The 26,016-nt window shown below is 44.6% G+C and overlaps 1 protein-coding gene and 1 long non-coding RNA gene across 3 annotated transcripts in view; one reads left to right on the top strand and one right to left on the bottom strand.

Moving 5' to 3' along the window:
- The window catches only part of LOC137542329 (uncharacterized), a 38,456-nt gene extending 29,125 nt beyond the window's left edge, over nt 1–9,331 (bottom strand). Inside the window, exon 1 of one of the 2 annotated variants that reach the window (XR_011025399.1) lies at nt 9,274–9,331. This is a non-coding gene — a long non-coding RNA (uncharacterized lncRNA). Of the gene's footprint in view, nt 1–9,204; nt 9,250–9,273 lie in introns of those variants that run through there. The other variant, XR_011025400.1, reaches the window with a different exon arrangement.
- Nucleotides 9,332–9,399: 68 nt separating this feature from the next.
- The window catches only part of TMUB2 (transmembrane and ubiquitin like domain containing 2), an 83,304-nt gene continuing 66,687 nt past the window's right edge, over nt 9,400–26,016 (top strand). Inside the window, exon 1 of the mRNA XM_068262531.1 lies at nt 9,400–9,543. The gene's annotated coding sequence lies outside the window, so the exon portion shown is untranslated. The remainder of the gene's footprint in view (nt 9,544–26,016) is intronic.

Here is a 26,016-nt window from a genome sequence, read left to right as displayed (position 1 = left end):
CCTTGCCTTAGCTGTTCATGTTGCCAGCTGGTGATGAAGGGTAAAACCTTTAATCACCCTATGAAAGGTCATGAGATTAAATTTTCACATTATGCTACATGTGTTACACCATATGTTGTATATGGGATTAAATGCCCTTGTGGCAAATTATATGTGGGTGAAACCACACGGCCGGTCAAGGAAAGAATAGTAGAACATAGGTCCAATATCAACGTGGCCCTGCGTCGAAATTTGAGTATTTCTGAGATTGACTCGCCTGTAGCCCAGCACTTTGTCGAAAGAGGACATGCGGCGAATCAACTGCGCTTCTTCGTTTTGGAGGTAGTTGTTCCTCCTAGACGAGGTGGAGATAGGGAGGCTCTTTTGTTACACAAGGAAGCCCAGTGGATTAGATCATTACAAACCCTTATTCCCTATGGCATGAATGTAGAATACAAGCCACAATAGAATTTAGGACCCTGAGTCGTTTTCCCTCCATGTGTGGTAATATGCTTTAAGTAGGAGTATTTTGTTTCATTCCTTGTAATAACTTGTTTTTCTGTATCTTTCCCTTTTTTTAGTCTTTGATGTACCTCAATTGACAACGATCAATGTACAATACTTACCCTCCTTGGGCCTACATGGTATGGAGACGAGGTAAACTTGGCATTTCAATATGTATAGTCTGCACTCAGTGACACTGTTTAGCCTATATATTTTATGGTCACTTCTGTCTAGGGGACTCTCGGTTGGGGTATCTGTGCCCCTTTCAATGAGACTTTATGTCTCTTTTTACTTATTGGTATGTTCCCCTTTAAGAGGTGACCATTTTTCCATTGTGATGCTTAGCTATGCTTTGGATTGACCATCAGTGTCAAATAGTGACAGAGTCTGTTATCCATATATATGTAGTTGCACATATTTGCGTTATGGGGGATGTTTTTTAGACTCCCTTTTTTATGGGGCTGTGAAATTCATAGTATTTGGGGACTCCACTATAGCCATAGACGAGGTGTAACATATTTGGTGTGCACCATCAAGGCGTTATTTGCATAGGGAACGCCCCCCACCATTCCCAATTGGCCTGTGTTCAGTGATGTAGACTCGTGCGTTCCGGCTTGGTTATATACAAGCCGAGCACTTCCTGGTGCCCAGCCAGCCTTCCTCCAATTGGTTCGCAGGGGCGGAAGTCCTCGCCTACAACTTCCGGTTTGCGCTCCAGCGTGGTTACGAGCACACGCTGGACGCATAGTGCCGGACTGGTTGCGTCCTCTGAGGCTGCCAATTGCTATTGGCTGCATGATTTCCTGTCATGCGCCCTGGTGCTCCAGGGACGCTGAGTAGTTGTATTTAAGTGGCTTAGTCGCCATTACACAGTTGCACTCCTGTCTATAGCTGCTTGGTGATCTTTACACCTGCCATCAGGATTGTAAGTATCTATGCATATATGTATTGGTCTCATATTTTGTAGATCCCTTTCTTTATTATGTGCTGGGACTCTTATGTGTATATAGACTTGGTCTATTTTTATAGGAATCAATTCGTTTTGGTGCAGTGACAGGACTATATGTTAGTGATGTTGGGTACTATATGTGGCATCATAATCGACCTATGTGTTAGTCATGTGGACCCTTCACTGTCTCTAGTACTGTAACACATTCAACATATTATGGTCAGGCTTTATAGAGACTTTAACCAGTTGCCATCTCATTGTACCTATAATTGATGTAGTTTATGCAATATATTGATGCTGTTGGTCATATTCATTGTGCAGTGTCTCTGAGTGCGGACTGTTCCTCTATATATGTTTATACTCTCTATATATTTTTTGCCAGGTGTGATATGTGTCTGCTTGGTCAGACCTAGTTTCTGTCATACCCTTTGCTCCTGCCATGTATTGCCTACAGGATATATAGGTTGGTGTATATGTATATTATTGATTTCTTTATACTTTTAGGTGCCTTTTTCTTTATATTCATAGGTGCCTCTTTCTCTTTTAGTACAGCAACGGGGACCAATATTTACAGGCCCCATGTGGTTGTTGCTATTTTTTATGGTGTGGGCCCCATTTGGTCTTGACTATATTATATACTCTACATTTCATCCTTGACAGTGTGGCTATTGAGCCGATATTTACTGCCTCATGTTGTTCTTGCCACACTGTTCTCTACACCTGGACTGATGTCTTTATATGTCTACCCTTCTATGATCTTCCTTTGGGATTGGACACTATATTTTCTGGGACGTAGTGTGGAGGACCCTGCTTAGGGCCTTGTGTAGAACACACTCCGCCTTCACCTTTTTGGAACCTCCTCTGTAGGGTGTCGGTACTCGTTTATTCAATACATTATATTAATGTTTCTTAATGGGAATTTTTTTTGATCTCTTTTGTAGAAAGTGCTTATACAGTGGCCTGATGAAGGGCATTATATGCCCGAAACGAGCGTGTCGTTGCCAATTGATTTCTTGCTGAAAGCCTTTTTTACAAATTACTGAAATTTCCTGTGATTATTCATGCAAATGAGGAGCATCCTGCAGAGACCTCCTTTTTAAGAATTTTGTAACTGTGTCAATAAAGATTTTGGATATTTTTGTACCACAAGACCTACAAGATTTTGTGCTTTATGTTTATACCATAGTCCTTTCTACAAATAAAGTGAGTTGTTTTGAAGTGAGGTGGATCACATCAAAAAGGACAAAAGGTTTTTTCAGTCTTTCTCCTACAAAAAAAGACATCATCCCAATTATAATATTACCGGAATAGTATTGCTGCCAGGACTTTTGCCAGAGCAGGGCGAGATTCTTTTTGGGTTAACCCTGTGCCCAAATTTCCCCATGCCTTAATTACATGTATGCCCCTGCTCTATGTAAGCTGGACAAGATTCTGGGTTAAATACACAAAATCCAAAAGGAAAAAGTTGATTAGATTGTGAGCTCCTCCGAGGGACAGTGACAAGATAATATATTCTGTACAGCGCTGCGGAAGATGTTGGCGGCGCTATATAAATACTAAATAATAATAAAGAGGACTCTGTGGATTATTGGAGGAGTGACATAAAAAAAAAAAAGAGTACTGTGGCTGTATAAGTTTCAGCAGACACTTTATAAATTAGCTTACTATCTTCAAAATCTGCAAAGCCCTGAAGACAGGCAAATCCTGGGTCTAAACCAGGCCTGGTCTAAACAGACTAAGTACTCACAAACTGGAAATCCAGTCTAGGAAACAGGGAGAGAACCAGGGAGAACAGAATGTGGTAGCACTGTGACGAGGGGACACTAAAAGATGTGACACACTTCCTGCTGAACTGCGCCAAATATACAGCAATCAGAGGAACCCACTTCAAGAAACTTGTTGGACTCTATCCCAGACTTTAGCGCTTTGGAGGAAGAGGAAACTGGGTCTTTCCGCTCTCAGAACAATGTAGATTGGAAATCGGTGCATATTAGGCCAAATCATGTCAACAAATGTGAGAAAAATAAAGTACCGGTAATATTAAACTGATAATGCCAAAATACTATTAACCCATTATGTCTCTGTTGTTTATCTACATTTAAGGTCTCAATCCTTATCATAGCGAAACCCCCCACCCCACCCCCAATGTTTCTTTTGATTTGGCAATGCCATGTTGTATCTTGGTCATGCCAATAAAGTTACTTTTGAATTTTAAAGGGATACTGTAGGGGGGTCAGGGGAAAATGAGCTGAACTTACCCGGGGCTTCTAATGGTCCACCGCAGACATCCTGTGTTGGCGCAGCCACTCCCCAATGCTCCGGCCCCGCCTCCGGTTCACGTCTGGAATTTCAGACTTTAAAGTCTGAAAACCACTGCGCCTGCGTTGCCGTGTCCTCGATCCCTCTTATGTCATCAAGAGCGCACAGCGCAGGCCCAGTATGGTCTGTGTCTGCGCAGTACACTCCTGGTGACATCAGCGGGAGCGAGGACATGGCAACGCAGGCGCAGTGGTTTTCTGGCTTTAAAGTCAGAAATTCCAGAAGTGAACTTGAGGCGGGGCCGGAGCATCGGGGAGTGGCTGCGCCAACACAGGATGTCTGCGGGGGACCGTTAGAAGCCCCGGGGGAAGTTCAGCTCAATTTCCCCCGACCCCCCTACAGTATCCCTTTAAAGCTGAGGGACATACTTATCTCGATGATCTACAGGCTCTCCAGAATCCATATTGCGTCAAACCTCTCCTCCATCTTTCTGCTGTAGTCTCCATTCAGAACTCCAGTGGGCACCTGCAGTCCATGCGCACGCTCTCTTTCTATGCCCTCCCGCACAGATTTGTGTAGCATCCTGGGCATGTGCAGTTGCCATTGTTTCCAAACTGTGCATGTCCAGGATGCTCTTGGCAATGGCTGCTGTGTACAGCGGTGCATGACTACAACACACAGGGGTGTTTGGAGTGTATTGCATACGCACCACACTCTACTATAAACTGAGTAGTCCGGGGGAGTATAAAAAACATACAGATGAGCGAAGTAAGTATATCTTTTAAAGCTACCCCCCCCCCCCCCCCGCACACACACCACGCACGCACGCACGCACGCACGCACGCACGCACACACACACACACACACACACACACACACACATTACACTTTCATTTGAAAGGGTAGTAGAGAGAACAATGAGAGGGCTTTCTATTTTTTTTAAGCGCTGGTGATTTTTAACATGGCTTTAAAATTGCTTGTGCAATGAGTCTCAATGTGAGCTTTCCTTACACTCGCAAACGCAGGTCCTGCATTTGCGCTTCAATGCAAGGTATAAGAAAATCGCTAAGCGCTTGAAAAAGTGGCGATTTTGTGAGCGCTTTGGAGAAAATAACATTAAAGAGAACTAGAGATGACGTAAGGAAAGGTATTATACATACCCGGGGCTTCCTCCAGCCCCATATGCACGGATCGCTCCCACAACGCCGTCCACCGCTTTCCTGTTTCCGCCGGTACCGGGTCCCGGAGTTTCGGCCAGTCGGCGGCATCACGTGGCCAATTGTCCGCATGAACAGGGGCTCCCTCCATACCCGTACGGCGCCCTACTGCGCAGCTGCATGCGTAAGGGTATGGAGGGAGCCCCTGTTCATGCGGACAATTGGCCGCGTCCGCCGGAAGTGACGGGACCTGGTACCGCTGATACAGGAAGCGGAGGACGGTGGCGTGGGAGCGATCCAGGCTTATGGGGCTGGAAGAAGCCCCAGGTATGTATAAAAGCTTTTTTCATTTTTCCTTGCTGGCCATCTCTGGTTCCCTTTAAGTGATTCAGTTCCAGGTCAAAGTATTCACTTCCTGATTGACTGAAGGCAAAAAAAGCTAATCGCTAAACAAAAGTGCTTACAAAACCGCTAGAGAAAATCGCTAATTTCTCAAAAAAAACCCAAAAATCACCTGGAAAATGGCTTTGAAAAGCGTTTAGCGAGGCTCTAGCGATTTATAATGTGAACTAGGCCGGAGGGAGAGAGACAATGGGAAAGAGAAATCTGACAGAGAGAATGGGATGGTGGAGACGCAGGGAGTACAGTAGACATTTTTGCGAGCATAATTTGTTCTGGAAACATGCTTGTAATCCAAAGCACTTTTACATAGAAGCGGATTTCTCCAGAAGGGTTCATGGAAACTCAGATGTTTCATTCCACAATCCAAAAACATTTCTAGAAAAGTATTTAATACTGAGTACTACTGTAAAAAAAAATCATTATAACTAAAATAATCATCGTCTGTTGGCTCACACCAACTTTTTTTGTGTGGCTTTAACAAGGAACTTGAGTGCCTGTACCATGTGAGATCAGCACACATAGTGACATCACTACATGCAGCGGTGTCACAAGGTACTGTACAGGCGCTCGTGGTGACGATTCAAAACACTGGGGCACCACACGAGGCAAGCCACTGTGACAGAGCAATATTTAAGACACCTTGACCCAAAACTCACAGATAGCGGGCAGTTAACACAACTTCCCAAAATATTTAAAGTGAACCAGAGACGAAGCACCCTCATGTATTTTACCATATATATCAGTGGAAACATTAGAGAAAACACCTACCCCGCTCTGTTTCATCCTTCACTGCTCAGCCTGCTTGTTATCAGCGCTGATAAAATCCCTGACTGAGCATTCAGTCTGGCTTTACTCAGGAATCATTATAGCTGAGTCATTATAACAGAGCCAGAAGGGGTCAGGCTTGGGCTTGAAAAGACATCTGAGAAGACACACTCAGCTATAACGATTCCTGAACGAAGCCAGATTGAATGCTCAGTCTGGGATTTTATCAGGGCTGATAACAAGCAGGCTGAGCAGTGAAGGATGAAACAGAGAGCAGGGTAGGTGTTTTCTCTAATGTTCCCACTGATGTATATGGTAAAATACATGAGGGTGCTTCGTCTCTGGTTCACTTTACATAGTTGCATAGTTATTTGGGTTAAAAAAAGACCTACGTCCATCGAACTCAACCAGAGATTGTTAATGCCACATATCCAACAGGAATGTGGGTTAAGCCCCTCTGCCAGCATCAAGGCCAATCTCCTTGTGGGGTCCCTATGCTAACGGTGGATGCAGCTGCATTGCACACAAACCATCCACAACTGGGCGCGTCTGATATAAGATAAAGGATAAATAGCCAGAGCTCAGACTTCCCTGAGGTCCGCATCCCATTGCAGAATTAATGATTGCCCTATAAGGCTATAACATTAAACACGGTACAGTAGGTACGGAGTTGCTGTGCAAGTTGGGTAACCTCAGGATTGAGGCATACGCTAAGGCCTTGTTCAAATATAAATCGCCAGCGCTATCGCAAGCACTGAGTGATTTATTGAGCCTTTTTTTTCAAAGTGCTTTTCCCTGCACTTTGAGCTTAGAAAAGCTGTTTTCTAAGCGCATTTGCTGAGCGATTGAGATTTCATCAGGAAGTGAACTCTTTGACCCGGAAAATAATAAATACAATGTATTTGCTCTTAAAAGCGCTCGGGACATCGCTATACAAATCGCTTCTTCAAGCGTTTTGTGCTTTTTCTATACCTTCCATTATCGCAAAAGCGCTCAGAAAATGGTACATGTAGCCAGGGGCGGATGTGTACTTTTTACCGCCCAAGGCCCATTGTCACCAGCTGCCCCCAGACCGACAGCATCCTAAACTTCCTTAACACAGCAGGGATGAGATAGCAGGCTCCTCTGAGGACAGTTAGTGAAGTGATTGTAGGGATTGCCATTATTAGCTCCTCTGAGGACAGTTAGTGAAGTGATGGTAGGGATTGCCATTATTAGCTCCTCTGAGGACAGTTAGTGACATGATGGCTGGGATTAGATTGTAAGCTCCTTGGCGAGCGGCACATTGAGTGACAGGCGGCTCAAAGATCACTGTAAGTGCCCATTTGCTGCACCTACACGCCCCTTATGCCAGATCCGGCTGTTTGTAGCCGCCCACCGCTATGTGCAAACTCTGTGTAGCAGGATGAATGTTCAGCAGGCTAACTGCTACTGGCTCCCTGCTGCCCACAGCCGCCCCTTGCTTTCCTGGAGCCCTAGGCCATGGCCTATGTGGCCGTGCCTGAAATTCGCCCCATGCATGTAGCGTGTTTGCGATTTGCTGAAAAACGAAACGCTCATATGTAAACACTCTCATAGGAAATCATTGCACAGGCGCTTTTAAGGTGATTTCTAAAGTCGACATCGCTTAAAAAAACCTGCAAATGCTCAGTGTGAACAAGCCCTTAAAGGAAAGTATGCCTCACTGATTATTTTTATTTGTTCACACTGCGGCTGTAACACGCGGTGCGACTTTTTGGCTGCGGCGCGATTGTTCAAAACCACACCGCACCAAGCGTACAAGCCACCGACCAATAGATTAGAGAATTATCAATTTCCATCCTGCATAGCAATGGTTTTCATCATGAAAATCTCCACCGAAGGAGACCAGGAGTCGGTGAGACATGGATCCGGGGGGGTCCTGTCGGTCATTGTAATATCGAATGCTGTTTCCCTTGCACAACCAACTGAGCCACTAAAATTTTTCCACCATTTCCGATTCACAGGGCCGGATTGACCATAAGGCAATGTAGGCATGTGCCTACAGGCGCCTGATGAGGGAAAGTCGGCTCACTCCTCTCCCCGAGCGCCTCCCTTCCTCTTTTCCTATGAGAGTCCTGATGAGAGTGTAAATGAGAGGTTACTAAGACCCGGTTCAAATCTGCGTTTGGAGCCAAAAGGATCCGGTGAGCAGATCCGGTCTCCACTTCACCGGATCCGGATGGCTCTGTCCGCGGCTCGGTTCACATAGTGAACGGATCTGATGAATGACTGGTCGGATCCATTTCGCTCAGCAAATACATACCTAAACTTTAGTAGCGCCGGCGGTAGAGGCTTCCTCTTCTTCCGCTGTGACTACACAGCGCGTCATGTGACTAGTCACATGATGCTTCATGTAGTCACATGACGCAGAAGAAGATGGAAGCCACTACCGCCGGCTGCTACAGAATTAGCTATGTATAAACCTATCCGTACCAATGGACGCATGTGAATGGATTTATAGGTTAACAATGGATCCTTTCACATTCGTTCCTTTTGTACAGTATATGTTCTAATTCAGATCCAGAAAATCCGCTAATGTAAACCGGGCCTAAGGGCTCATTCACACTATGTGCAGCACTGTCAGTTTTGACGCAACGCACGTTGTGCACGATGCATATGGCAACATGAAAGTCCATAGACTTTCATGCTACCATTCACACTATAGGTTACATTCTAACGCATCTGGGGACATTTTAATCGCACGACGCACACGCTACTAGATGAGTACAGCTGCCGACGTCTGTGCTTAGCGCACTCAGACGTGCATTCCGTGCGTTGACCGTGCGATGGCAATGCATGCACGAAATCGTGTTCATGCATGCGTTGTGTAGTGTGAATGAGCACTTAAAAATATTGATGGCACTTACAGCAGTTCTGTATTTTGTATCAGTGTTCATATTTGAGGTATATCATTGTCTGTATCATTATGTATCCCTTGTTTGTTTTCTTACATTGTACAGCGCCATGGAATATGTTGCCGCTTTATAAATAAAAAATAATAATAAAAACTGTTTTTTTAGTAGAGAAATACTATGGCTATGGTAAAGCGCTTGGGCTTGCAGTAGGCATAGGTATGGAGTGTTGGGGCTTGCTGGCAGCTCCATTGCTCATATGCTGCAGTATAAGACCTGGAAGGACACAATTACAGAGGCAACTTGGCTATATTACCCAGCTGACCATGTTACCCAGCAGCTCCTATCCTCCTAAACACCACAGATCACGTGATGCAGCTCTAACCTATCACAGCTCTGCCTGGCTTCCGTTTCCTGGGCAGAATGTAAACACCAAGATCTTCCTGACGTCACATCAGGCGCCGCCTCTGTCAACATCAGAGAGACATTGCGCATGCGCGTTACCTGCACGACCTGCTGCCAGGAGCTGCGCTGACCGCGTCACGTAGGGCCCGCCTCTTCGGTCGCCTACCGAGTGACGTCACATCTTCCTGTGTTCGGGTGGGCCCTGGGTGACCCGGATTGGGGGTTGACAGGAACCCAGCGGTGGCAGGTGGTGAGTATAGAGCCTGCTCATAACATTACATTACAACGTCTGCCATATACTGCAATACAGTGTACAGAGCATGCCAGTGTCACCCCTGTATATAATGCCCATGTTGTATCACCTGCAGTGTTATGTTACATACAGGAGCTGCCAGTGTCACCACTGTGTATAATGCCCATGTTGTATCACCTGCAGTGTTATGTTACATACAGGAGCTGCCAGTGTCACCACTGTATATAATGCCCATGTTGTACCTCCTGCAGTGTTATGTTACATACAGGAGCTGCCAGTGTCACCACTGTATATAATGCCCATGTTGTACCTCCTGCAGTGTTATGTTACATACAGGAGGGGCCAGTGTCACCACTGTATATAATGCCCATGTTGTACCTCCTGCAGTGTTATGTTACATACAGGAGGGGCCAGTGTCACCACTGTATATAATGCCCATGTTGTATCTCCTGCAGTGTTATGTTACATACAGGAGCTGCCAGTGTCACCACTGTATATAATGCCCATGTTGTATCTCCTGCAGTGTTATGTTACATACAGGAGCTGCCAGTGTCACCACTGTATATAATGCCCATGTTGTATATACTGCAGTGTTATGTTACATACAGGAGGGGCCAGTGTCACCACTGTATATAATGCCCATGTTGTATATACTGCAGTGTTATGTTACATACAGGAGGGGCCAGTGTCACCACTGTATATAATGCCCATGTTGTATCACCTGCAGTGTTATGTTACATACAGGAGCTGCCAGTGTCACCACTGTATATAATGCCCATGTTGTATCTCCTGCAGTGTTATGTTACATACAGGAGCTGCCAGTGTCACCACTGTATATAATGCCCATGTTGTATATACTGCAGTGTTATGTTACATACAGGAGGGGCCAGTGTCACCACTGTATATAATGCCCATGTTGTATATACTGCAGTGTTATGTTACATACAGGAGCTGCCAGTGTCACCACTGTATATAATGCCCATGTTGTAGATACTGCAGTGTTATGTCACATACAGGAGGTGCCAGTGTCACCACTGTATATAATGCCCATGTTGTATATACTGCAGTGTTATGTTACATACAGGAGGTGCCAGTGTCACCACTGTATATAATGCCCATGTTGTATCTCCTGCAGTGTTATGTTACATACAGGAGCTGCCAGTGTCACCACTGTGTATAATGCCCATGTTGTATCACCTGCAGTGTTATGTTACATACAGGAGCTGCCAGTGTCACCACTGTATATAATGCCCATGTTGTACCTCCTGCAGTGTTATGTTACATACAGGAGGTGCCAGTGTCACCACTGTATATAATGCCCATGTTGTACCTCCTGCAGTGTTATGTTACATACAGGAGGGGCCAGTGTCACCACTGTATATAATGCCCATGTTGTATCTCCTGCAGTGTTATGTTACATACAGGAGCTGCCAGTGTCACCACTGTATATAATGCCCATGTTGTATCTCCTGCAGTGTTATGTTACATACAGGAGCTGCCAGTGTCACCACTGTATATAATGCCCATGTTGTATATACTGCAGTGTTATGTTACATACAGGAGGGGCCAGTGTCACCACTGTATATAATGCCCATGTTGTATATACTGCAGTGTTATGTTACATACAGGAGGGGCCAGTGTCACCACTGTATATAATGCCCATGTTGTATCACCTGCAGTGTTATGTTACATACAGGAGCTGCCAGTGTCACCACTGTATATAATGCCCATGTTGTATCTCCTGCAGTGTTATGTTACATACAGGAGCTGCCAGTGTCACCACTGTATATAATGCCCATGTTGTATATACTGCAGTGTTATGTTACATACAGGAGGGGCCAGTGTCACCACTGTATATAATGCCCATGTTGTATATACTGCAGTGTTATGTTACATACAGGAGCTGCCAGTGTCACCACTGTATATAATGCCCATGTTGTAGATACTGCAGTGTTATGTCACATACAGGAGGTGCCAGTGTCACCACTGTATATAATGCCCATGTTGTATATACTGCAGTGTTATGTTACATACAGGAGGTGCCAGTGTCACCACTGTATATAATGCCCATGTTGTATCTCCTGCAGTGTTATGTTACATACAGGAGCTGCCAGTGTCACCACTGTATATAATGCCCATGTTGTATCTCCTGCAGTGTTATGTTACATACAGGAGGTGCCAGTGTCACCACTGTATATAATGCCCATGTTGTATATACTGCAGTATTATGTGACATACAGGAGGTGCCAGTGTCACCACTGTATATAATGCCCATGTTGTAACTCCTGCAGTGTTATGTGACATACAGGAGGTGCCAGTGTCACCACTGTATATAATGCCCATGTTGTATCACCTGCAGTGTTATGTTACATACAGGAGCTGCCAGTGTCACCACTGTATATAATGCCCATGTTGTATATACTGCAGTGTTATGTTACATACAGGAGGTGCCAGTGTCACCACTGTATATAATGCCCATGTTGTATATACTGCAGTGTTATGTTACATACAGGAGGGGCCAGTGTCACCACTGTATATAATGCCCATGTTGTATCTCCTGCAGTGTTATGTGACATACAGGAGGTGCCAGTGTCACCACTGTATATAATGCCCATACTGTATATACTGCAGTGTTATGTGACATACAGGAGGTGCCAGTGTCACCACTGTATATAATGCCCATGTTGTATCACCTGCAGTGTTATGTTACATACAGGAGCTGCCAGTGTCACCACTGTATATAATGCCCATGTTGTATCTCCTGCAGTGTCATGTTACATACAGGAGCTGCCAGTGTCACCACTGTATATAATGCCCATGTTGTATCTCCTGCAGTGTTATGTTACATACAGGAGGTGCCAGTGTCACCACTGTATATAATGCCCATGTTGTATCTCCTGCAGTGTTATGTTACATACAGGAGGTGCCAGTGTCACCACTGTATATAATGCCCATGTTGTATATCCTGCAGTGTTATGTTACATACAGGAGGTGCCAGTGTCACCACTGTATATAATGCCCATGTTGTATCTCCTGCAGTGTTATGTTACATACAGGAGGTGCCAGTGTCACCACTGTATATAATGCCCATGTTGTATCTCCTGCAGTGTTATGTGACATACAGGAGCTGCCAGTGTCACCACTGTATATAATGCCCATGTTGTATATACTGCAGTGTTATGTCACATACAGGAGGTGCCAGTGTCACCACTGTATATAATGCCCATGTTGTATCTCCTGCAGTGTTATGTGACATACAGGAGGGGCCAGTGTCACCACTGTATATAATGCCCATGTTGTACCTCCTGCAGTGTTATGTCACATACAGGAGGTGCCAGTGTCACCCCTGTATATAATGCCCATGTTGTATCTCCTGCAGTGTTATGTTACATACAGGAGCTGCCAGTGTCACCACTGTATATAATGCCCATGTTGTATCTCCTGCAGTGTTATGTTACATACAGGAGGTGCCAGTGTCACCACTGTATATAATGCCCATGTTGTATCTCCTGCAGTGGTATGTGACATACAGGAGCTGCCAGTGTCACCACTGTATATAATGCCCATGTTGTATATACTGCAGTGTTATGTCACATACAGGAGGTGCCAGTGTCACCACTGTATATAATGCCCATGTTGTATCTCCTGCAGTGTTATGTGACATACAGGAGGGGCCAGTGTCACCACTGTATATAATGCCCATACTGTATATACTGCAGTGTTATGTTACATACAGGAGGTGCCAGTGTCACCACTGTATATAATGCCCATACTGTATATACTGCAGTGTTATGTGACATACAGGAGGGGCCAGTGTCACCACTGTATATAATGCCCATGTTGTATCTCCTGCAGTGTTATGTTACATACAGAAGGTGCCAGTGTCACCACTGTATATAATGCCCATGTTGTATCTCCTGCAGTGTTATGTTACATACAGGAGGTGCCAGTGTCACCACTGTATATAATGCCCATGTTGTATATACTGCAGTGTTATGTCACATACAGGAGCTGCCAGTGTCACCACTGTATATAATGCCCATGTTGTATATACTGCAGTATTATGTGACATACAGGAGGTGCCAGTGTCACCACTGTATATAATGCCCATGTTGTATCTCCTGCAGTGTTATGTTACATACAGGAGCTGCCAGTGTCACCACTGTATATAATGCCCATGTTGTATATACTGCAGTGTTATGTTACATACAGGAGGGGCCAGTGTCACCACTGTATATAATGCCCATGTTGTATATACTGCAGTGTTATGTTACATACAGGAGCTGCCAGTGTCACCACTGTATATAATGCCCATGTTGTAGATACTGCAGTGTTATGTCACATACAGGAGGTGCCAGTGTCACCACTGTATATAATGCCCATGTTGTATATACTGCAGTATTATGTGACATACAGGAGGTGCCAGTGTCACCACTGTATATAATGCCCATGTTGTATCTCCTGCAGTGTTATGTGACATACAGGAGGTGCCAGTGTCACCACTGTATATAATGCCCATGTTGTATCACCTGCAGTGTTATGTTACATACAGGAGCTGCCAGTGTCACCACTGTATATAATGCCCATGTTGTATATACTGCAGTGTTATGTTACATACAGGAGGTGCCAGTGTCACCACTGTATATAATGCCCATGTTGTATATACTGCAGTGTTATGTTACATACAGGAGGGGCCAGTGTCACCACTGTATATAATGCCCATGTTGTATCTCCTGCAGTGTTATGTGACATACAGGAGGTGCCAGTGTCACCACTGTATATAATGCCCATACTGTATATACTGCAGTGTTATGTGACATACAGGAGGTGCCAGTGTCACCACTGTATATAATGCCCATGTTGTATCACCTGCAGTGTTATGTTACATACAGGAGCTGCCAGTGTCACCACTGTATATAATGCCCATGTTGTATCTCCTGCAGTGTCATGTTACATACAGGAGGTGCCAGTGTCACCACTGTATATAATGCCCATGTTGTATATCCTGCAGTGTTATGTTACATACAGGAGGTGCCAGTGTCACCACTGTATATAATGCCCATGTTGTATCTCCTGCAGTGTTATGTTACATACAGGAGCTGCCAGTGTCACCACTGTATATAATGCCCATGTTGTATCTCCTGCAGTGTTATGTTACATACAGGAGGTGCCAGTGTCACCACTGTATATAATGCCCATGTTGTATCTCCTGCAGTGTTATGTTACATACAGGAGGTGCCAGTGTCACCACTGTATATAATGCCCATGTTGTATCTCCTGCAGTGTTATGTTACATACAGGAGGTGCCAGTGTCACCACTGTATATAATGCCCATGTTGTATATCCTGCAGTGTTATGTTACATACAGGAGGTGCCAGTGTCACCACTGTATATAATGCCCATGTTGTATCTCCTGCAGTGTTATGTTACATACAGGAGGTGCCAGTGTCACCACTGTATATAATGCCCATGTTGTATCTCCTGCAGTGTTATGTGACATACAGGAGCTGCCAGTGTCACCACTGTATATAATGCCCATGTTGTATATACTGCAGTGTTATGTCACATACAGGAGGTGCCAGTGTCACCACTGTATATAATGCCCATGTTGTATCTCCTGCAGTGTTATGTGACATACAGGAGGGGCCAGTGTCACCACTGTATATAATGCCCATGTTGTATCTCCTGCAGTGTTATGTCACATACAGGAGGTGCCAGTGTCACCCCTGTATATAATGCCCATGTTGTATCTCCTGCAGTGTTATGTTACATACAGGAGCTGCCAGTGTCACCACTGTATATAATGCCCATGTTGTATCTCCTGCAGTGTTATGTTACATACAGGAGGTGCCAGTGTCACCACTGTATATAATGCCCATGTTGTATCTCCTGCAGTGGTATGTGACATACAGGAGCTGCCAGTGTCACCACTGTATATAATGCCCATGTTGTATATACTGCAGTGTTATGTCACATACAGGAGGTGCCAGTGTCACCACTGTATATAATGCCCATGTTGTATCTCCTGCAGTGTTATGTGACATACAGGAGGGGCCAGTGTCACCACTGTATATAATGCCCATACTGTATATACTGCAGTGTTATGTTACATACAGGAGGTGCCAGTGTCACCACTGTATATAATGCCCATACTGTATATACTGCAGTGTTATGTGACATACAGGAGGGGCCAGTGTCACCACTGTATATAATGCCCATGTTGTATCTCCTGCAGTGTTATGTTACATACAGAAGGTGCCAGTGTCACCACTGTATATAATGCCCATGTTGTATCTCCTGCAGTGTTATGTTACATACAGGAGGTGCCAGTGTCACCACTGTATATAATGCCCATGTTGTATATACTGCAGTGTTATGTCACATACAGGAGCTGCCAGTGTCACCACTGTATATAATGCCCATGTTGTATCTCCTGCAGTGTTATGTGACATACAGGAGGGGCCAGTGTCACCACTGTATATAATGCCCATGTTGTATCACCTGCAGTGTTATGTCACATACAGGAGCTGCCAGTGTCACCACTGTATATAATGCCCATGTTGTATATACTGCAGTGTTATGTCACATACAGGAGGGGCCAGTGTCACCACTGTATATAATGCCCATGTTGTATATACTGCAGTGTTATGTGACATACAGGAGGGGCCAGTGTCACCACTGTATATAATGCCCATGTTGTATATACTGCAGTGTTATGTTACATACAGGAGGTGCCAGTGTCACCACTGTATATAATGCCCATACTGTATATACTGCAGTGTTATGTCACATACAGGAGGTGCCAGTGTCACCACTGTATATAATGCCCATGTTGTATCTCCTGCAGTGTTATGTGACATACAGGAGGTGCCAGTGTCACCACTGTATATAATGCCCATGTTGTATCTCCTGCAGTGTTATGTTACATACAGGAGGTGCCAGTGTCACCACTGTATATAATGCCCATGTTGTATATCCTGCAGTGTTATGTTACATACAGGAGGTGCCAGTGTCACCACTGTATATAATGCCCATGTTGTATCTCCTGCAGTGTTATGTTACATACAGGAGGTGCCAGTGTCACCACTGTATATAATGCCCATGTTGTATCTCCTGCAGTGTTATGTGACATACAGGAGCTGCCAGTGTCACCACTGTATATAATGCCCATGTTGTATATACTGCAGTGTTATGTCACATACAGGAGGTGCCAGTGTCACCACTGTATATAATGCCCATGTTGTATCTCCTGCAGTGTTATGTGACATACAGGAGGGGCCAGTGTCACCACTGTATATAATGCCCATGTTGTACCTCCTGCAGTGTTATGTCACATACAGGAGGTGCCAGTGTCACCCCTGTATATAATGCCCATGTTGTATCTCCTGCAGTGTTATGTTACATACAGGAGCTGCCAGTGTCACCACTGTATATAATGCCCATGTTGTATCTCCTGCAGTGTTATGTTACATACAGGAGGTGCCAGTGTCACCACTGTATATAATGCCCATGTTGTATCTCCTGCAGTGGTATGTGACATACAGGAGCTGCCAGTGTCACCACTGTATATAATGCCCATGTTGTATATACTGCAGTGTTATGTCACATACAGGAGGTGCCAGTGTCACCACTGTATATAATGCCCATGTTGTATCTCCTGCAGTGTTATGTGACATACAGGAGGGGCCAGTGTCACCACTGTATATAATGCCCATACTGTATATACTGCAGTGTTATGTTACATACAGGAGGTGCCAGTGTCACCACTGTATATAATGCCCATACTGTATATACTGCAGTGTTATGTGACATACAGGAGGGGCCAGTGTCACCACTGTATATAATGCCCATGTTGTATCTCCTGCAGTGTTATGTTACATACAGAAGGTGCCAGTGTCACCACTGTATATAATGCCCATGTTGTATCTCCTGCAGTGTTATGTTACATACAGGAGGTGCCAGTGTCACCACTGTATATAATGCCCATGTTGTATATACTGCAGTGTTATGTCACATACAGGAGCTGCCAGTGTCACCACTGTATATAATGCCCATGTTGTATATACTGCAGTATTATGTGACATACAGGAGGTGCCAGTGTCACCACTGTATATAATGCCCATGTTGTATCTCCTGCAGTGTTATGTTACATACAGGAGCTGCCAGTGTCACCACTGTATATAATGCCCATGTTGTATATACTGCAGTGTTATGTTACATACAGGAGGGGCCAGTGTCACCACTGTATATAATGCCCATGTTGTATATACTGCAGTGTTATGTTACATACAGGAGCTGCCAGTGTCACCACTGTATATAATGCCCATGTTGTAGATACTGCAGTGTTATGTCACATACAGGAGGTGCCAGTGTCACCACTGTATATAATGCCCATGTTGTATATACTGCAGTATTATGTGACATACAGGAGGTGCCAGTGTCACCACTGTATATAATGCCCATGTTGTATCTCCTGCAGTGTTATGTGACATACAGGAGGTGCCAGTGTCACCACTGTATATAATGCCCATGTTGTATCACCTGCAGTGTTATGTTACATACAGGAGCTGCCAGTGTCACCACTGTATATAATGCCCATGTTGTATATACTGCAGTGTTATGTTACATACAGGAGGTGCCAGTGTCACCACTGTATATAATGCCCATGTTGTATATACTGCAGTGTTATGTTACATACAGGAGGGGCCAGTGTCACCACTGTATATAATGCCCATGTTGTATCTCCTGCAGTGTTATGTGACATACAGGAGGTGCCAGTGTCACCACTGTATATAATGCCCATACTGTATATACTGCAGTGTTATGTGACATACAGGAGGTGCCAGTGTCACCACTGTATATAATGCCCATGTTGTATCACCTGCAGTGTTATGTTACATACAGGAGCTGCCAGTGTCACCACTGTATATAATGCCCATGTTGTATCTCCTGCAGTGTCATGTTACATACAGGAGGTGCCAGTGTCACCACTGTATATAATGCCCATGTTGTATATCCTGCAGTGTTATGTTACATACAGGAGGTGCCAGTGTCACCACTGTATATAATGCCCATGTTGTATCTCCTGCAGTGTTATGTTACATACAGGAGCTGCCAGTGTCACCACTGTATATAATGCCCATGTTGTATCTCCTGCAGTGTTATGTTACATACAGGAGGTGCCAGTGTCACCACTGTATATAATGCCCATGTTGTATCTCCTGCAGTGTTATGTTACATACAGGAGGTGCCAGTGTCACCACTGTATATAATGCCCATGTTGTATCTCCTGCAGTGTTATGTTACATACAGGAGGTGCCAGTGTCACCACTGTATATAATGCCCATGTTGTATATCCTGCAGTGTTATGTTACATACAGGAGGTGCCAGTGTCACCACTGTATATAATGCCCATGTTGTATCTCCTGCAGTGTTATGTTACATACAGGAGGTGCCAGTGTCACCACTGTATATAATGCCCATGTTGTATCTCCTGCAGTGTTATGTGACATACAGGAGCTGCCAGTGTCACCACTGTATATAATGCCCATGTTGTATATACTGCAGTGTTATGTCACATACAGGAGGTGCCAGTGTCACCACTGTATATAATGCCCATGTTGTATCTCCTGCAGTGTTATGTGACATACAGGAGGGGCCAGTGTCACCACTGTATATAATGCCCATGTTGTATCTCCTGCAGTGTTATGTCACATACAGGAGGTGCCAGTGTCACCCCTGTATATAATGCCCATGTTGTATCTCCTGCAGTGTTATGTTACATACAGGAGCTGCCAGTGTCACCACTGTATATAATGCCCATGTTGTATCTCCTGCAGTGTTATGTTACATACAGGAGGTGCCAGTGTCACCACTGTATATAATGCCCATGTTGTATCTCCTGCAGTGGTATGTGACATACAGGAGCTGCCAGTGTCACCACTGTATATAATGCCCATGTTGTATATACTGCAGTGTTATGTCACATACAGGAGGTGCCAGTGTCACCACTGTATATAATGCCCATGTTGTATCTCCTGCAGTGTTATGTGACATACAGGAGGGGCCAGTGTCACCACTGTATATAATGCCCATACTGTATATACTGCAGTGTTATGTTACATACAGGAGGTGCCAGTGTCACCACTGTATATAATGCCCATACTGTATATACTGCAGTGTTATGTGACATACAGGAGGGGCCAGTGTCACCACTGTATATAATGCCCATGTTGTATCTCCTGCAGTGTTATGTTACATACAGAAGGTGCCAGTGTCACCACTGTATATAATGCCCATGTTGTATCTCCTGCAGTGTTATGTTACATACAGGAGGTGCCAGTGTCACCACTGTATATAATGCCCATGTTGTATATACTGCAGTGTTATGTCACATACAGGAGCTGCCAGTGTCACCACTGTATATAATGCCCATGTTGTATCTCCTGCAGTGTTATGTGACATACAGGAGGGGCCAGTGTCACCACTGTATATAATGCCCATGTTGTATCACCTGCAGTGTTATGTCACATACAGGAGCTGCCAGTGTCACCACTGTATATAATGCCCATGTTGTATATACTGCAGTGTTATGTCACATACAGGAGGGGCCAGTGTCACCACTGTATATAATGCCCATGTTGTATATACTGCAGTGTTATGTGACATACAGGAGGGGCCAGTGTCACCACTGTATATAATGCCCATGTTGTATATACTGCAGTGTTATGTTACATACAGGAGGTGCCAGTGTCACCACTGTATATAATGCCCATACTGTATATACTGCAGTGTTATGTCACATACAGGAGGTGCCAGTGTCACCACTGTATATAATGCCCATGTTGTATCTCCTGCAGTGTTATGTGACATACAGGAGGTGCCAGTGTCACCACTGTATATAATGCCCATGTTGTATCTCCTGCAGTGTTATGTTACATACAGGAGGGGCCAGTGTCACCACTGTATATAATGTCCATGTTGTATATACTGCAGTGTTATGTTACATACAGGAGGTGCCAGTGTCACCACTGTATATAATGCCCATGTTGTATCTCCTGCAGTGTTATGTTACATACAGGAGGTGCCAGTGTCACCACTGTATATAATGCCCATGTTGTATCTCCTGCAGTGTTATGTTACATACAGGAGGTGCCAGTGTCACCACTGTATATAATGCCCATGTTGTATCTCCTGCAGTGTTATGTGACATACAGGAGGGGCCAGTGTCACCACTGTATATAATGCCCATGTTGTATCTCCTGCAGTGTTATGTTACATACAGGAGGTGCCAGTGTCACCACTGTATATAATGCCCATGTTGTATCTCCTGCAGTGTTATGTTACATACAGGAGGTGCCAGTGTCACCACTGTATATAATGCCCATGTTGTATCTCCTGCAGTGTTATGTGACATACAGGAGGGGCCAGTGTCACCACTGTATATAATGCCCATGTTGTATCTCCTGCAGTGTTATGTTACATACAGGAGGGGCCAGTGTCACCACTGTATATAATGCCCATGTTGTATATACTGCAGTGTTATGTCACATACAGGAGGTGCCAGTGTCACCACTGTATATAATGCCCATGTTGTATCTCCTGCAGTGTTATGTCACATACAGGAGCTGCCAGTGTCACCACTGTATATAATGCCCATACTGTATATACTGCAGTGTTATGTTACATACAGGAGCTGCCAGTGTCACCACTGTATATAATGCCCATGTTGTATCACCTGCAGTGTTATGTTACATACAGGAGGTGCCAGTGTCACCACTGTATATAATGCCCATGTTGTATCTCCTGCAGTGTTATGTTACATACAGGAGGTGCCAGTGTCACCACTGTATATAATGCCCATGTTGTATCTCCTGCAGTGTTATGTTACATACAGGAGGTGCCAGTGTCACCACTGTATATAATGCCCATGTTGTATCACCTGCAGTGTTATGTTACATACAGGAGGTGCCAGTGTCACCACTGTATATAATGCCCATGTTGTATCTCCGCAGTGTTATGTTACATACAGGAGGTGCCAGTGTCACCACTGTATATAATGCCCATGTTGTATATACTGCAGTGTTATGTCCCATACAGGAGGTGCCAGTGTCACCACTGTATATAATGCCCATGTTGTATCTCCTGCAGTGTTATGTTACATACAGGAGGTGCCAGTGTCACCACTGTATATAATGCCCATGTTGTATCACCTGCAGTGTTATGTCACATACAGGAGGTGCCAGTGTCACCACTGTATATAGTGCCCATGTTGTATCTCCTGCAGTGTTATGTTACATACAGGAGGGGCCAGTGTCACCACTGTATATAATGCCCATGTTGTACCTACTGCAGTGTTATCTGACATACAGGAGGTGCCAGTGTCACCACTGTATATAATGCCCTTACTGTATATACTGCAGTGTTATGTTACATACAGGAGGTGCCAGTGTCACCACTGTATATAATGCCCATGTTGTATCTCCTGCAGTGTTATGTGACATACAGGAGGTGCCAGTGTCACCACTGTATATAATGCCCATGTTGTATCTCCTGCAGTGTTATGTTACATACAGGAGGTGCCAGTGTCACCACTGTATATAATGCCCATGTTGTATCTCCTGCAGTGTTATGTTACATACAGGAGGTGCCAGTGTCACCACTGTATATAATGCCCATGTTGTATCTCCTGCAGTGTTATGTCACATACAGGAGGTGCCAGTGTCACCCCTGTATATAATGCCCATGTTGTATATACTGCAGTGTTATGTTACATACAGGAGGTGCCAGTGTCACCACTGTATATAATGCCCATGTTGTATCTCCTGCAGTGTTATGTCACATACAGGAGGGGCCAGTGTCACCACTGTATATAATGCCCATGTTGTATCTCCTGCAATGTTATGTGACATACAGGAGGTGCCAGTGTCACCACTGTATATAATGCCCATGTTGTATCTCCTGCAGTGTTATGTTACATACAGGAGTGGCCAGTGTCACCACTGTATATAATGCCCATGTTGTATCTCCTGCAGTGTTATGTTAGATACAGGAGGTGCCAGTGTCACCACTGTATATAATGCCCATGTTGTATATACTGCAGTGTTATGTCACATACAGGAGTGGCCAGTGTCACCACTGTATATAATGCCCATGTTGTATCTCCTGCAGTGTTATGTTACATACAGGAGGTGCCAGTGTCACCACTGTATATAATGCCCATGTTGTATATACTGCAGTGTTATGTTACATACAGGAGGTGCCAGTGTCACCACTGTATATAATGCCCATGTTGTATCTCCTGCAGTGTTATGTCACATACAGGAGGTGCCAGTGTCACCACTGTATATAATGCCCATGTTGTATCTCCTGCAGTGTTATGTTACATACAGGAGGTGCCAGTGTCACCACTGTATATAATGCCCATGTTGTATCTCCTGCAGTGTTATGTTACATACAGGAGGGGCCAGTGTCACCACTGTATATAATGTCCATGTTGTATATACTTCAGTGTTATGTTACATACAGGAGGTGCCAGTGTCACCACTGTATATAATGCCCATGTTGTATCTCCTGCAGTGTTATGTTACATACAGGAGCTGCCAGTGTCCCCACTGTATATAATGCCCATGTTGTATCTCCTGCAGTGTTATGTTACATACAGGAGCTGCCAGTGTCACCACTGTATATAATGCCCATGTTGTATCTCCTGCAGTGTTATGTTACATACAGGAGGGGCCAGTGTCACCACTGTATATAATGCCCATACTGTATATACTGCAGTGTTATGTTACATACAGGAGGTGCCAGTGTCACCACTGTATATAATGCCCATACTGTATATACTGCAGTGTTATGTTACATACAGGAGGTGCCAGTGTCACCACTGTATATAATGCCCATGTTGTATCTCCTGCAGTGTTATGTTAGATACAGGAGGTGCCAGTGTCACCACTGTATATAATGCCCATGTTGTATCTCCTGCAGTATTATGTTACATACAGGAGGTGCCAGTGTCACCACTGTGTATAATGCCCATGTATTATCTCCTGCAGTGTTATGTTACATACAGGAGGTGCCAGTGTCACCACTGTATATAATGCCCATGTTGTATCTCCTGCAGTGTTATGTTACATACAGGAGGTGCCAGTGTCACCACTGTACATAATGCCCATGTTGTATCTCCTGCAGTGTTATGTTACATACAGGAGGTGCCAGTGTCACCGCTGTATATAATGCCCATGTTGTATCTCCTGCAGTGTTATGTGACATACAGGAGTGGCCAGTGTCACCACTGTATATAATGCCCATGTTGTATCTCCTGCAGTGTTATGTTACATACAGGAGGTGCCAGTGTCACCACTGTATATAATGCCCATGTTGTATCTCCTGCAGTGTTATGTGACATACAGGAGTGGCCAGTGTCACCACTGTATATAATGCCCATGTTGTATCACCTGCAGTGTTATGTTACATACAGGAGGTGCCAGTGTCACCACTGTATATAATGCCCATGTTGTATCTCCTGCAGTGTTATGTTACATACAGGAGGTGCCAGTGTCACCACTGTATATAATGCCCATGTTGTATCTCCTGCAGTGTTATGTGACATACAGGAGGGGCCAGTGTCACCACTGTATATAGTGCCCATGTTGTTTCTCCTGCAGTGTTATGTTACATACAGGAGGTGCCAGTGTCACCACTGTATATAATGCCCATGTTGTATCTCCTGCAGTGTTATGTTACATACAGGAGCTGCCAGTGTCACCACTGTATATAATGCCCATGTTGTATCTCCTGCAGTGTTATGTGACATACAGGAGGTGCCAGTGTCACCACTGTATATAATGCCCATGTTGTATCTTCTGCAGTGTTATGTTACATACAGGAGCTGCCAGTGTCACCACTGTATATAATGCCCATGTTGTATATACTGCAGTGTTATGTTACATACAGGAGGTGCCAGTGTCACCACTGTATATAATGCCCATGTTGTATCTCCTGCAGTGTTATGTTACATACAGGAGCTGCCAGTGTCACCACTGTATATAATGCCCATGTTGTATATACTGCAGTGTTATGTGACATACAGGAGGTGCCAGTGTCACCACTGTATATAATGCCCATGTTGTATCTCCTGCAGTGTTATGTTACATACAGGAGCTGCCAGTTTCACCACTGTATATAATGCCCATGTTGTATCTCCTGCAGTGTTATGTTACATACAGGAGGTGCCAGTGTCACCACTGTATATAATGCCCATGTTGTATATACTGTAGTGTTATGTGACATACAGGAGGTGCCAGTGTCACCACTGTATATAATGCCCATGTTGTATATACTGTAGTGTTATGTGACATACAGGAGGTGCCAGTGTCACCACTGTATATAATGCCCATGTTGTATCTCCTGCAGTGTTATGTGACATACAGGAGGTGCCAGTGTCACCACTGTATATATTGCCCATGTTGTATCTCCTGCAGTGTTATGTTACATACAGGAGGTGCCAGTGTCACCACTGTATAATGCCCATACTGTATATACTGCAGTGTTATGTCACATACAGGAGCTGCCAGTGTCACCACTGTATATAATGCCCATGTTTTATCTCCTGCAGTGTTATGTTACATACAGGAGGTGCCAGTGTCACCACTGTATATAATGCCCATGTTGTATCTCCTGCAGTGTTATGTGACATACAGGAGGGGCCAGTGTCACCACTGTATATAATGCCCATGTTGTATCTCCTGCAGTGTTATGTTACATACAGGAGGTGCCAGTGTCACCACTGTATATAATGCCCATGTTGTATCTCCTGCAGTGTTATGTTACATACAGGAGGTGCCAGTGTCACCACTGTATATAATGCCCATGTTGTATCTCCTGCAGTGTTATGTGACATACAGGAGGGGCCAGTGTCACCACTGTATATAATGCCCATGTTGTATCTCCTGCAGTGTTATGTTACATACAGGAGGGGCCAGTGTCACCACTGTATATAATGCCCATGTTGTATATACTGCAGTGTTATGTCACATACAGGAGGTGCCAGTGTCACCACTGTATATAATGCCCATGTTGTATCTCCTGCAGTGTTATGTCACATACAGGAGCTGCCAGTGTCACCACTGTATATAATGCCCATACTGTATATACTGCAGTGTTATGTTACATACAGGAGCTGCCAGTGTCACCACTGTATATAATGCCCATGTTGTATCACCTGCAGTGTTATGTTACATACAGGAGGTGCCAGTGTCACCACTGTATATAATGCCCATGTTGTATCTCCTGCAGTGTTATGTTACATACAGGAGGTGCCAGTGTCACCACTGTATATAATTCCCATGTTGTATCTCCTGCAGTGTTATGTTACATACAGGAGGTGCCAGTGTCACCACTGTATATAATGCCCATGTTGTATCACCTGCAGTGTTATGTTACATACAGGAGGTGCCAGTGTCACCACTG

The sequence above is a fragment of the Hyperolius riggenbachi genome, chromosome 12 (assembly GCF_040937935.1).
Source record: "Hyperolius riggenbachi isolate aHypRig1 chromosome 12, aHypRig1.pri, whole genome shotgun sequence".
In the NCBI taxonomy this organism is placed as follows: Eukaryota; Metazoa; Chordata; class Amphibia; order Anura; family Hyperoliidae; genus Hyperolius; species Hyperolius riggenbachi.
Note: the sequence above shows the minus strand (reverse complement) of the source record. Positions and strands in the feature narration are given on the sequence as shown.